This window comes from Acanthochromis polyacanthus, chromosome 6 (assembly GCF_021347895.1).
Source record: "Acanthochromis polyacanthus isolate Apoly-LR-REF ecotype Palm Island chromosome 6, KAUST_Apoly_ChrSc, whole genome shotgun sequence".
NCBI lineage: Eukaryota > Metazoa > Chordata > Actinopteri > Pomacentridae > Acanthochromis > Acanthochromis polyacanthus.
Window position 1 is genome coordinate 4,647,200 of NC_067118.1, and position 13,653 is coordinate 4,660,852.

The window sequence follows — 13,653 nt, forward strand, 5'->3', positions numbered from 1 at the left end:
TACTGCTAGTGTAGTACTACTGCTAGTTTGGTACTACTGCTAGTGTGGTACTACTGCTAGTGTGGTACTACTGCTAGTGTAGTACTACTGCTAGTGTGGTACTACTGCTAGTGTAGTACTACTGCTAATGTAGTACTACTGCTAGTGTAGTACTACTGCTAGTGTGGTACTACTGCGAGTTTGGTACTACTGCTAGTGTGGTACTACTGCTAGTGTGGTACTACTGCTAGTGTAGTACTACTGCTAGTGTAGTACTACTGCTAGTGTGGTACTACTGCTAATGTAGTACTACTGCTAGTGTGGTACTACTGCTAGTGTAGTACTACTGCTAATGTAGTACTACTGCTAGTGTAGTACTACTGCTAGTGTGGTACTACTGCGAGTTTGGTACTACTGCTAGTGTGGTACTACTGCTAGTGTGGTACTACTGCTAGTGTGGTACTACTGCTAGTGTAGTACTACTGCTAATGTAGTACTACTGCTAGTGTGGTACTACTGCGAGTTTGGTACTACTGCTAGTGTGGTACTACTGCTAGTGTAGTACTACTGCTAGTGTAGTACTACTGCTAGTGTAGTACTACTGCTAGTTTGGTACTACTGCTAGTGTGGTACTACTGCTAGTGTAGTACTACTGCTAGTGTAGTACTACTGCTAGTGTGGTACTACTGCTAGTGTGGTACTACTGCTAGTGTGGTACTACTGCTAGTTTGGTACTACTGCTAGTGTAGTACTACTGCTAGTGTAGTACTACTGCTAGTGTAGTACTACTGCTAGTGTGGTACTACTGCTAGTGTGGTACTACTGCTAATGTAGTACTACTGCTAGTGTAGTACTACTGCTAGTGTGGTACTACTGCTAGTGTGGTACTACTGCTAGTGTAGTACTACTGCTAGTGTAGTACTACTGCTAGTGTGGTACTACTGCTAGTGTAGTACTGCTGCTAGTGTGGTACTACTGCTAGTGTAGTACTACTGCTAGTGTGGTACTACTGCTAGTGTGGTACTACTGCTAGTGTAGTACTACTGCTAGTGTAGTACTACTGCTAGTGTGGTACTACTGCTAATGTGGTACTACTGCTAGTGTGGTACTACTGCTAGTGTGGTACTACTGCTAGTGTGGTACTACTGCTAGTTTGGTACTACTGCTAGTGTGGTACTACTGCTAGTGTGGTACTACTGCTAGTTTGGTACTACTGCTAGTGTGGTACTACTGCTAGTGTGGTACTACTGCTAGTGTAGTACTACTGCTAGTGTGGTACTACTGCTAGTGTGGTACTACTGCTAGTGTGGTACTACTGCTAGTGTAGTACTACTGCTAGTGTGGTACTACTGCTAATGTAGTACTACTGCTAGTGTGGTACTACTGCTAGTGTGGTACTACTGCTAGTGTGGTACTACTGCTAGTGTAGTACTACTGCTAGTGTGGTACTACTGCTAATGTAGTACTACTGCTAGTGTGGTACTACTGCTAGTGTAGTACTACTGCTAATGTAGTACTACTGCTAGTGTGGTACTACTGCTAGTGTGGTACTACTGCTAGTGTGGTACTACTGCTAGTGTAGTACTACTGCTAATGTAGTACTACTGCTAGTGTAGTACTACTGCTAGTGTGGTACTACTGCGAGTTTGGTACTACTGCTAGTGTAGTACTACTGCTAGTGTGGTACTACTGCTAGTGTAGTACTACTGCTAGTGTGGTACTACTGCTAGTGTAGTACTACTGCTAGTGTGGTACTACTGCTAGTGTGGTACTACTGCTAGTGTGGTACTACTGCTAGTGTAGTACTACTGCTAGTGTGGTACTACTGCTAGTGTAGTACTACTGCTAGTTTGGTACTACTGCTAGTGTAGTACTACTGCTAGTGTAGTACTACTGCTAGTGTAGTACTACTGCTAGTGTGGTACTACTGCTAATGTAGTACTACTGCTAGTGTAGTACTACTGCTAGTGTGGTACTACTGCTAGTGTAGTACTACTGCTAGTGTGGTACTACTGCTAGTGTGGTACTACTGCTAGTGTGGTACTACTGCTAGTGTAGTACTACTGCTAGTGTGGTACTACTGCTAGTTTGGTACTACTGCTAGTGTAGTACTACTGCTAGTGTAGTACTACTGCTAGTTTGGTACTACTGCTAGTGTAGTACTACTGCTAGTGTGGTACTACTGCTAGTGTGGTACTACTGCTAGTGTAGTACTACTGCTAGTTTGGTACTACTGCTAGTGTAGTACTACTGCTAGTGTGGTACTACTGCTAGTGTAGTACTACTGCTAGTGTAGTACTACTGCTAGTGTAGTACTACTGCTAGTGTGGTACTACTGCTAGTGTGGTACTACTGCTAGTGTGGTACTACTGCTAGTGTGGTACTACTGCTAGTGTAGTACTACTGCTAGTGTGGTACTACTGCTAGTGTGGTACTACTGCTAGTGTGGTACTACTGCTAGTGTGGTACTACTGCTAGTGTGGTACTACTGCTAGTGTAGTACTACTGCTAGTGTGGTACTACTGCTAGTTTGGTACTACTGCTAGTGTAGTACTACTGCTAGTGTGGTACTACTGCTAGTTTGGTACTACTGCTAGTGTAGTACTACTGCTAGTGTGGTACTACTGCTAGTTTGGTACTACTGCTAGTGTAGTACTACTGCTAGTGTGGTACTACTGCTAGTGTAGTACTACTGCTAGTTTGGTACTACTGCTAGTGTAGTACTACTGCTAGTGTGGTACTACTGCTAGTGTGGTACTACTGCTAGTTTGGTACTACTGCTAGTGTAGTACTACTGCTAGTGTGGTACTACTGCTAGTGTAGTACTACTGTTGTTTCTGTTCTTGTGTTTAATGAAAGGAGTTACAGAATTGTTGCATCACGTGTAGGGTCTGAAAAGTGACAGTTTTCACCCATCAAACCAGTCTTGAACCAGTTCAAAACCAACCAGTGTAAAGACCAGGGGCCTCATTTATAAAGCTTGCGTACGCACAAAACAGGGCTAGAAAGTTACGTACGCCACTTTCTACGCAAAGGTTGTGATTTCTAAAACAAACTTGACGTGAGAATGTGCACCGGTGCCCCAACTTTGATGCTTGCTTAAGCACATTTTGGAGACAGAGGGAACGGCAGTGATGGAGGGTGAAGTGGTGAATTGAAACCAGATTGATCTCAAACCTTTATTGTTATCACATATTAGACTTGTAGAGCCGGATAATCATAAACCCTCATTGTTGTAGATGTTCATAGTGCGTCATTCGGCCGACGACTGTATTTGCAGAACTATGTTCATATATTAACAGGGGCGGATTGAACGTTATTTCATTCGGTCGTTTGACCGAAGGGCCGGTCCACATCTGGGCCGGTACAGTGATCTTTATTAAATAATTTTGTTTACTGATCACCCGGCGCCTGTATGGCTCATCCATTTGTAGGGCTGGTCTCTGACACAGTGGCCCGGGTTCGGTTCCTGCCCGCGGCACTTTTATGCCAACACGGTCTCACGGGGATTCATGAAACTGTCACGTCAGTTTTTGTTTCCCGCCGCTGCGGCCGCCGGACATTCTTTAAATTCCTATGCAAATTCGGCGGATTCATGACGATCTAAGCTGTCCATCGGCGTTTGCGGCCGCTGCCGCGGTCGCGGCTGCAGCTGGATGTCTGGCGGCCGCAGTAGCAGCCGCCGCGGCGGCCGCAAACGCCGATGGACAGCTTAGATCGTCATGAATCCGCCGGTATAAACCACTTTCAGATGTGATTACCACAGCGGGTTTCGCTCGTGGTGAGCGGCACGAAAAACATGACGACATCGTGTTGGTGCGCACGAAACCGAAACAAAAACTGACGTGACAGTTTCACGAATCCCCGTGAGACCGGGCTGTTTATGCATGTCTCCCTACTCTTCTCCCCATTTCCTGTCACTCTTCACTGCAACTATCACAGTAAAAAGGCAAAAAAAAAAGTAAAGAATTTTGTTTATTTATCCATATGCGGCCGAATGTGATGAGCGTCCAACCATTAATCAGCCCTGTACAGGCACACATGCTTCACACCACAACCCCCGAGTGAAAATGAATTTCTCTATGTGAACCGAAAAAATGTACATTCAATCAGTGTGCAAATTATTTGTACATCGGACATGATCATAACAAATTTAGTGTCAGGGTGGCCTGGGTCAACACATGATTCATTCATCCTGACGCACAGCAGTGAACAGACTGCAGGGGGCGCTGTGTGAAATGCCGTGGATCAGCAGCTTATTTATATACAGATACATTCATGAGTTACTTTGCATTGACCATTCATGGTAAAATGTGGGTGGAATGTGAGGTGGATCCACCTGTGCAATCTTCCAGCTGGTGGGTGATTTATAAAGAAATTGCATGCAGCTGTGCTTAAGCACAGTTTTATAAATCAGGAGTGAAGGGCATACGCCCTTTTCGTATCATCGGCGTACGCAAACTTTAGTATGAATCCTACGCAATGTTTTATAAATGAGGCCCCTGGTCTGAAACACATGAAGTCAGATGTTTAAGTTCTGACAGACGTCCCTCAATCAGCTGAAGGTCTGAACCTCTGACAGTCAGTGTGGTTGTGTGTAGTGTGTGGTTGTGTGTTGTTGTGTGGTTGTGTTGTTGTGTTGCGTTCAGAGACGGGACAGACCCTGGAGCTCAGAGGTTCTCAGTCTGATGCTGACCTCTGGACTGAAGCTTCATGTTGTTGGTTTGGGGTTCTGGACTGGAGCATCACCAGAACCAGAGGAATGTTGTTCCTCAGAACCAGAACAGAACCAGGAGCTCAGAGGTTCTCAGAGACTCAAAAGCAAACGGACAAAAAATGGAGGAAAAAGCCGATCATGTGGTCAGAGGCTGTAACGTGACAGAACTGATAAAACCTGATTTAACTCGTCCATCCTCCCTCCCTCCCTGTGTGTGTGTGTGTGTGTGTGTGTCTGTTAATGTGTGTTAATGTGTGTGTTTCTACTTTTATACCAGTCAACAAAGAACCAGGCCTCAATGTTTCCTGTCTGCAGTGCAAGGTGGTCCAACCAGTGTGTGTGTGTGTGTGTGTGTGCATGCAGCCAATCAGAGTGAACCTAACTCTCCATCGGGACCTCGAGCTCGTTGCCGTGACGACCGTATCCCCCCTCCTCCTCCTCAGTCCTTTTCCTCATCAGTTTTCCCACCAAACAAAACCGACATTGTGCTGCTGGTCTTCAGAGTGTGTGTGTGTGTGAGAGACATTCAGGTCAGATTAGTTTGTGTTCATTGAGTTTGTGCTCACACACACACACACACACACACACACACACACACACACACACACACACACACACACACACACACACACACACACACTCTCTCTCTTGTCCATTCAGCTGATAAGAGCTTTGAGTCACACAAACACACACTTGTAGTGAAGAAGTTCTTCACATGAGTCGGTTTCACACGGTGGGTGAGAGTTTCAGCGCTACAGGCGATCAACTAGATGAAGGAAAATGGACTTTATAGACAGTTTAGTGATAAAAGTCCGGTTTCTGGGTTTAGAGACATGAGCTAAAGGTTCATGTTTATCATCATTCTGAGTCTCCAATGACTGCTAGAACTCTGAATTTATCATGGAATCACTGAAACATGAATCTTTGTCACTAAAACCATGAATTTTGGTTCTTTATAGATTTATTAAAGGTTTCCTTTAAATATGATAAAATCTGTTGGGTCTAAAATATACAAACAATTTGAATGACCAGTTGATGTATAAAGTTGTGTTGATCAAATTTTCTTAGTTCCATGACCTCTTTTCTTCTCCTGAGTGATTCCAGTCGACTACAGCTGCTGACTCCTCTGATCAGTTTAAATAGAACCATTAGATCCACTCATTAGACTGTAACACTGCAGGGGGAAAGTCTGAGGAGCTCAGCGAAGATCTGAAGGAGAAAATCATTGATTTGAACTCAAAAGATGCCTCAGTTGATGTAAAAAAATTGCCCAAAGTTGACTCAAGAACAGCCTAAACTGACCGATGGCGATGGTCTGTCTTTATATAGGACTTTACTGTACCTGAAAGGCACCCAAAGCGCTTTACATGATACGTCACATTCACCCATTCACACACATTCACACACTGATGGTGGAAGCTGCCACACAAGGCGCTAACCACGACCCATCAGGAGCAGTTCGGGGTTAGATGTCTTGCTCAGGGACACCTCAACATGAGGTCCGGTTGCAAGACGGCCACTCTACCCACAGACATGCCACCCCACAATTTGATGTCAAATTACCTCAAAAATTGCCCAAATTGATTCAAAATAGTCCAAGCTGGCTGCAAGTATGTCTAAAAATATTCAAAAGTTGCCTGAGATGATGTAAAAAATGGTCCAAATTGACCAAAACTATTAAAATAGACTCAAAAATGGTCCAAAATGGAGATGTCTACATAGACATAAATTCACTCAACAATTGTTCAAATTGCCTCCAAATATGTATACAGTTTTAAAAACTTGCCCAAAACAGTTCAGTTTGACTCAAAATTTGTAGGTCTTCTCCAAAATGACCGTGAAGATCTACAATGACTCAAAAACTGCCCAAACTGATGCTAAAACTGACAGAATCACTTCAAAAATAGTCCAAGGGGTCTGAAAATATGTGTAAAATTATTCTAGTCAGAAAGTCACCTGGAGCCATTTTAAAGCAGCTTCAGATCCAAAATCATCTGTTTTCAGTCGATGACAGCTGCTGACTCCTCTGACCAATGTCAAGTAAATTGATGCTAAAGTGACCAAAATGAGACAAGAATAAGTATGATGTGGCACAAAAGTTTGGCAAAAGAGACAAAATAATGTAAACTGATGATAATATGACCAAAACTGGCTGTAACATTACCAAAACGAGGCACAAAATGACACAAAAATAAATAAAATTAGACATAATTGAGGCAAAACAAGACAAAATAAGGTCAAATGTGAGCGAGTTGTTTAGTCACTGTTTAATTTGGATTATGCTCAAAAACTTCAGGAGTTTCAGGACAAGATCATAGTTTGAGATGAGTTTTCTTGAGAGCAGAGAAACATGTTTAATATGTAGAAAGCTGTTAATCAAACAAGTCAATCGTAATGAGTGATTCCAGTCGACTACAGCTGCTGACTCCTCTGATCAGTTTAAATAGAACCATGAGATCCACTCATTAGACTGTAACACTGCAGGGGGAAAGTCTGAGGAGCTCAGCAAAGATCTGAAGGAGAAAATCATTGACTTGAACTCAAAAGTTGCCAAAGTTGATTTAAAAATTGGCCAAAATTGACTTAGAAACGGCCTAAACTGACAGATGGAGATGTCTGCATGGACATAAATTCACTTAACAATTGTCCAAAATGACTAAAAACATGTCTAAAATTATTAATAACTTGCCCATATTAGCACAAAAATCGACCAAAGTGCCTCAAAAATTGCCCTAATTGACTTAAAAACAGTCCAAGGTGGCTGGAAATATGTCTAAACAAATTCTAAAGTTACATGAAATGATGCAAGACTGGTCCAAACTGACTGAAACTCTGACTAAAATAACCAACGGTCAAAATTTACTCTAAAATGGTCCAAACTGGTGGAGATTGACTCATAAATTCATTCAACAACTGTCCAAAATGACTAAAAAACATGTCTGAAATGACTAAAAAAAATGTCCAAATTGACCCAAAAACAGTTAAAGCTGCCTCAGAATTTGTCCAGAGTTATGCTAAACTATTCCAGAGTGACTGAAAACATCTAGAAGGACTGAAAAACTGCTCAAAGTGATGCTAAAATGCTCCAGATTGACTCCAGAATCGTCCAAGGTGACTGGAAATACGTCTAATTATGACTGTCAGAAAGTGACTTGGAGCCATTTCAAAGCAGCTTCAGATCCAGAATCATCTGATTGTCAGAATAAAGTTCATTGTCCAGTTGTGTTACTGCCACCATCAGGAAGAAAACACAAACTACCACCTGCTGCTGAGAGACCATTGGTCAGGATGGTCAAGAGTCAAGCAGGAACCATCAGAAAGCAGGTCTGGATGAAGGAGAAGCTGCTAGAACACAACTGTCAGTGTCCACAGGGTTCTAGAGGATCCATGAAGAAGGAAGTTCTTCCTCTAGAAGCAGAACCTTAAAGCTCCACTCATCACATGGACAAAGTAAAGGTTCTGGAGGAAAGTTCTGTGGTCAGATGGAACAAGAACTGAAGGTGAAGCCTTTAACCCCAAGAACACCAAACCTACCATCAGGCATGGAGGTGGCAGTATCATGTTCTGAAGAACTGGAGCTTCACACCAAGTAAATGGAATAATGAAGAAGGAGGATCACCTCCATGTTCTTCAGGAGAACCTAAAACCATCCGCAGAAGGTTGATCTTGGACACAGTTGGATGTTTCAACCAGACAATGAGCCCAAACATACATCAGACGTGGTAAAGAAATGGTTCCATCAGGCTGGAATGAAGGTTCTAGAATGAAGGTTCTCGAATGAAGGTTCTAGACTGGTCTCCCCAAAGTCCTGACTTAGACCCATCAAGAACCTGAAGAACCAAGTCAGAAAGACCACAAGTTTGGTGGAACAAGACTAGGACTGGTGCCGTTCCACTTCAACTGTGGTCTTTCTGCCTCAGACTTGAGTCAGTTAAATTGATAGTGTAATGATACCGCCGCCTCCATGCCTGATGGTAAGTATAGAGTCCAGAGGAGTCAGAGATTAACAAGAAGTTAGGAAACATTGTCATATTTCCAAAAGATTTTTAATAAATCTATGAAAGAAACAAAACACATGATTATTTTACTGTGACAAAGATTCAAGAGTTTGTCGTTTTGTGTCTCATTTTTGTCGTTTTGTGTCTCGTTTTTGTCATTTTCGGTCTTGCTTTTGTCGTTTTGAGTCTTGTTTTTGTCGTTTTGTGTCTTGTTTTTGCAATTTTCTATCTCATTTTTGTCATTTTGTGTCTCGTTTTTGTCATTTGCTATCCCGTTTTTGTTGTTTTGTGTCATTCAGTGATTTAATCACAGAAAAAGACTTCATCGTTTGGTGGTTAAACATCTTAACGCTGCACAAACCCTCTGAGAGTCGACAGTAATGATGGACGGTTGGAGGAGGCCTAACCCTCCGTCAGGATAGATGTGAGGCTCGAACCTGTGACCTTCCGGTTGCGTAAGTGCTGCTGCAGTTGGTTCCCATCCAGTCTGTCCGGAGACGCGGCTGCATGACCAATGGAGGTCTAGTCGCCTCAGTGGCCTTCATTAGCGAACAGAGGCGGTCTGTTTGGCGGCTAGCTCTCATCACTGCTAATGAGAACAAACCACGGCCTCCTGAAACACTCTGTTCCTCCAACCACCCATCAATCACCTCCACTCGCCTTTCAGCTCCTCTTCCTCCGGCCGTCGCCTTTTGAAGAGGCGCTCCAACCACGTTACGTAAACTTTAGCACCTCCACCGCCTCATCACCATGCCCTGCAGCTTCTGGCTGAATTCTAATAAGTCTGGCAGCAGACGACTGTTTCCATCCGCTGAGATGTTCATATTAGCAGGTTTAGCAGCAGGTGGAGCTAACTGTCCAGTTAATTAACATCTGAAGAGGAGAACCAGAATCCCTGACCTGCTGGACCGCTTTGTAAAACTGGATTACGTCACTAATTTAGGGATCGTTCCAGAACTGGAGGACATTTTACATCCAATAATCCACAAATTAAACCCCAAAACATCAGTAGTGTGTAAATGTTCTTGTCCTGAGACCAAATCTATAAAAAACTAGGAGAAAAGAATGTTTAAAATGTTTTATCTACCAAATAAGTCTGGAGTTCCCATAAAATGACATTTTTCTCTTGTCCACCCCCTGATGACCAAAATGGATCTCTGATAAAACAGTTAGAATCTGTTTTTGGTTTTATTTTATTATTCATGTCTCCGTACTTGTGGGGACAATTTTTAATCAACATAACATTTTAAATAATAAATATTATATATGGAACCTGTCCCACAACATGCTAGTAGAACCTGGTGATGACGTTACTGTCGTTTCTGTCTCGTTTTTGTCTTTTGTGTCTCGTATCTGCTGTAACTGACAAGTAGACTGGTTTAGGACTGGTTTTAGACTGGTTTAGTACTGGTTTAGGACTGGTTTTAGACTGGTTTAGCACTGGTTTAGGACTGGTTTAGGACTGGTTTTAGACTGGTTTAGTACTGTTTTTAGACTGTTTAGGACTGGTTTTAGACTGGTTTAGGACTGGTTTTAGACTGGTTTAGCACTGGTTTAGGACTGGTTTAGGACTGGTTTAGGACTGGTTTTAGACTGGTTTAGTACTGTTTTTAGACTGTTTAGGACTGGTTTAGGACTGGTTTAAGACTGGTTTTAGACTGGTTTAGGACTGGTTTAGTACTGGTTTTAGACTGGTTTAGGACTGGTTTTAGACTGGTTTTAGACTAGTTTAGGACTGGTTTAGTACTGGTTTTAGACTGGTTTAGTACTGGTTTAGTACTGGTTTTAGACTGGTTTTAGACTGGTTTAGGACTGGTTTTAGACTGGTTTAGGACTGGTTTAGTACTGGTTTTAGACTGGTTTAGGACTGGTTTTAGACTGGTTGTAGACTGGTTTAGGACTGGTTTAGTACTGGTTTTAGACTGGTTTTAGACTGGTTTAGTACTGGTTTTAGACTGGTTTTAGACTGGTTTAGGACTGGTTTTAGACTGGTTTAGGACTGGTTTTAGACTGGTTTAGGACTGGTTTAGCACTGGTTTAGGACTGGTTTTAGACTGGTTTTAGACTGGTTTAGGACTGGTTTTAGACTGGTTTAGGAATGGTTTTAGACTGGTTTAGCACTGGTTTAGGACTGGTTTTAGACTGGTTTTAGACTGGTTTAGGACTGGTTTTAGACTGGTTTAGGACTGGTTTATGACTGGTTTAGGACTGTTTTAGACTGGTTTAGGACTGGTTTTAGGCTGGTTTTAGACTTGTTTAGTACTGGTTTTAGACTGGTTTATGACTGGTTTAGGACTGGTTTTAGACTGGTTTAGCACTGGTTTAGGACTGGTTTTAGACTGGTTTTAGACTGGTTTAGGACTGGTTTTAGACTGGTTTAGTATTGGTTTAGGACTGGTTTAGGACTGGTTTTAGACTGGTTTTGGACTGGTTTTAGGCTGGTTTTAGACTGGTTTAGGACTGGTTTTAGACTGGTTTATGACTGGTTTAGGACTGGTTTTAGACTGGTTTAGGACTGGTTTTAGACTGGTTTATGACTGGTTTTGGACTGGTTTTAGACTGGTTTATGACTGGTTTAGGACTGGTTTTGGACTGGTTTTAGACTGGTTTAGTACTGGTTTAGGACTGGTTTTGGACTGGTTTAGTACTGGTTTTAGACTGGTTTAGTACTGGTTTTAGACTGGTTTTAGACTGGTTTAGGACTGGTTTTAGACTGGTTTAGGACTGGTTTTAGACTGGTTTAGGACTGGTTTAGCACTGGTTTAGGACTGGTTTTAGACTGGTTTTAGACTGGTTTAGGACTGGTTTTAGACTGGTTTAGGAATGGTTTTAGACTGGTTTAGCACTGGTTTAGGACTGGTTTTAGACTGGTTTTAGACTGGTTTAGGACTGGTTTTAGACTGGTTTAGGACTGGTTTATGACTGGTTTAGGACTGTTTTAGACTGGTTTAGGACTGGTTTTAGGCTGGTTTTAGACTTGTTTAGTACTGGTTTTAGACTGGTTTATGACTGGTTTAGGACTGGTTTTAGACTGGTTTAGCACTGGTTTAGGACTGGTTTTAGACTGGTTTTAGACTGGTTTAGGACTGGTTTTAGACTGGTTTAGTACTGGTTTAGGACTGGTTTTAGACTGGTTTTGGACTGGTTTTAGGCTGGTTTTAGACTGGTTTAGGACTGGTTTTAGACTGGTTTATGACTGGTTTAGGACTGGTTTTAGACTGGTTTAGGACTGGTTTTAGACTGGTTTATGACTGGTTTTGGACTGGTTTTAGACTGGTTTATGACTGGTTTAGGACTGGTTTTGGACTGGTTTTAGACTGGTTTAGTACTGGTTTAGGACTGGTTTTGGACTGGTTTAGGACTGGTTTAGGACTGATTTTAGACTGGTTTTAGTACTGGTTTAGGGCTGGTTTTAGACTGGTTTAGGACTTGTTTTTTATCAGTGTTCTCTGGTTTGTATATTTTGCTCTTTATATGTTATATTTTGGTAGATTTAAGGTTTGGCTGTTGCTGCTCCGTTAGCCGATTGAAGCTAAAGCTAGCCTCCAACCAGTGAAACCAGTCTGTAGGTTTTATCTCCATCTGACTGTTTGGACTGGAAACATATTTTCCTCACGGCCCTTTAAATTTGTAAATCCCCCTACGGGTTGCCGGGGGTAACCAGGCAGAGAGGGGAGAGTGAAGAGACTCACACTGATTAGAAAAGAGTTTCTAAATTAACAGAGCGAGTGTGTGCTGGTCTCCCATGGCGACAGGACAGTAGTGAGGACATTGATATGCAGAGCGGCAGCAGCAGGAAAATCCTCTCCTCAGATTCCTTTAAATGTAACCAACACAAAGAGCCTCGAGTTCTTCCAAACCTTTTCTCAGCATCGAGTTCCCAGTTCAGCCTGAGAACCTTCAAAACTCCACAGAGTCAAAGTTTTAATTAAACGTATGAAGGACGAGTCCAGCTGATCATAAAGCATGGCCACCTGTTTATTATCAGTGATATTATCTAGAATGATCTGATCTCTGAACAGTTTCTGTCTCATTTTTCTTCAATCTAAATTAACGCAGAACATCATGAAGGAGGAGAGAGAACTCAGACATGTCTTCTGTCTGTCCAGAATTTACATAAATCAACTCCAGAGTTGGTTAAAATAACTAAATGTGGTCTACAATAACAAAAACTGTGCCCAAACTGACATTAAATTGGTCTAAAGTGACTTAAAAATTGTCCAAAATTACTCAAAGCTTCAATCAAGCATCAATATTTTGTGGAAAAAATATCAAAAATGCCTTCAGTGACATTAATTGTGTCCAAAATGACAAAAGAAAATCATAACAGATGGTCTGAAACAACTCAAGATAAGTCTAAAATTAAATTCATTCAAAATGAAACAACATTATTCTTGGTTGCTCAGTTGTTAAAAAATTTAGTTAAAAACAAATCAGACACAAAACAACACAAAAACACCACAAAGAGACCAAATGGTCCCACAGATGTTAGATGAGGCTCAGAATTTACAGTCAGTTAAAAATAACTAAATCCTGTCTAAAAGGACAATAATGTGGCCACGCAACGCAAAACTGGTCTAAAGGACTTACAGATTGTGCAAAACTTAGTTAAAATGCCAAGATTTTGTCAAGAAATGCAAAAAAGTTGCCTAAAATGATATGAAATGTGTCTAAAAAGACAAAAGAAAACCGTCCAAAATGACCAACAGATGAAGAAACAACTCAAGATCAACTGAAAATGAAATTCATCCAGAATGACACCTGGTTGTTTAAAAGTTTCATTTTAAATGAAAAAAGACACAAAACAAAAACACCACAAAGAGACAAGATGGTCCTGTAACGTTCCCCAGTAGTTCCATTCTGCCGTTTCACCTCAAACTTACATCAAAAGCAAACAAAACCTTCTGTCAAACTGATCCAGCGTCCATGAGGAGGATCTACAGCTCCTGAAGCCACACG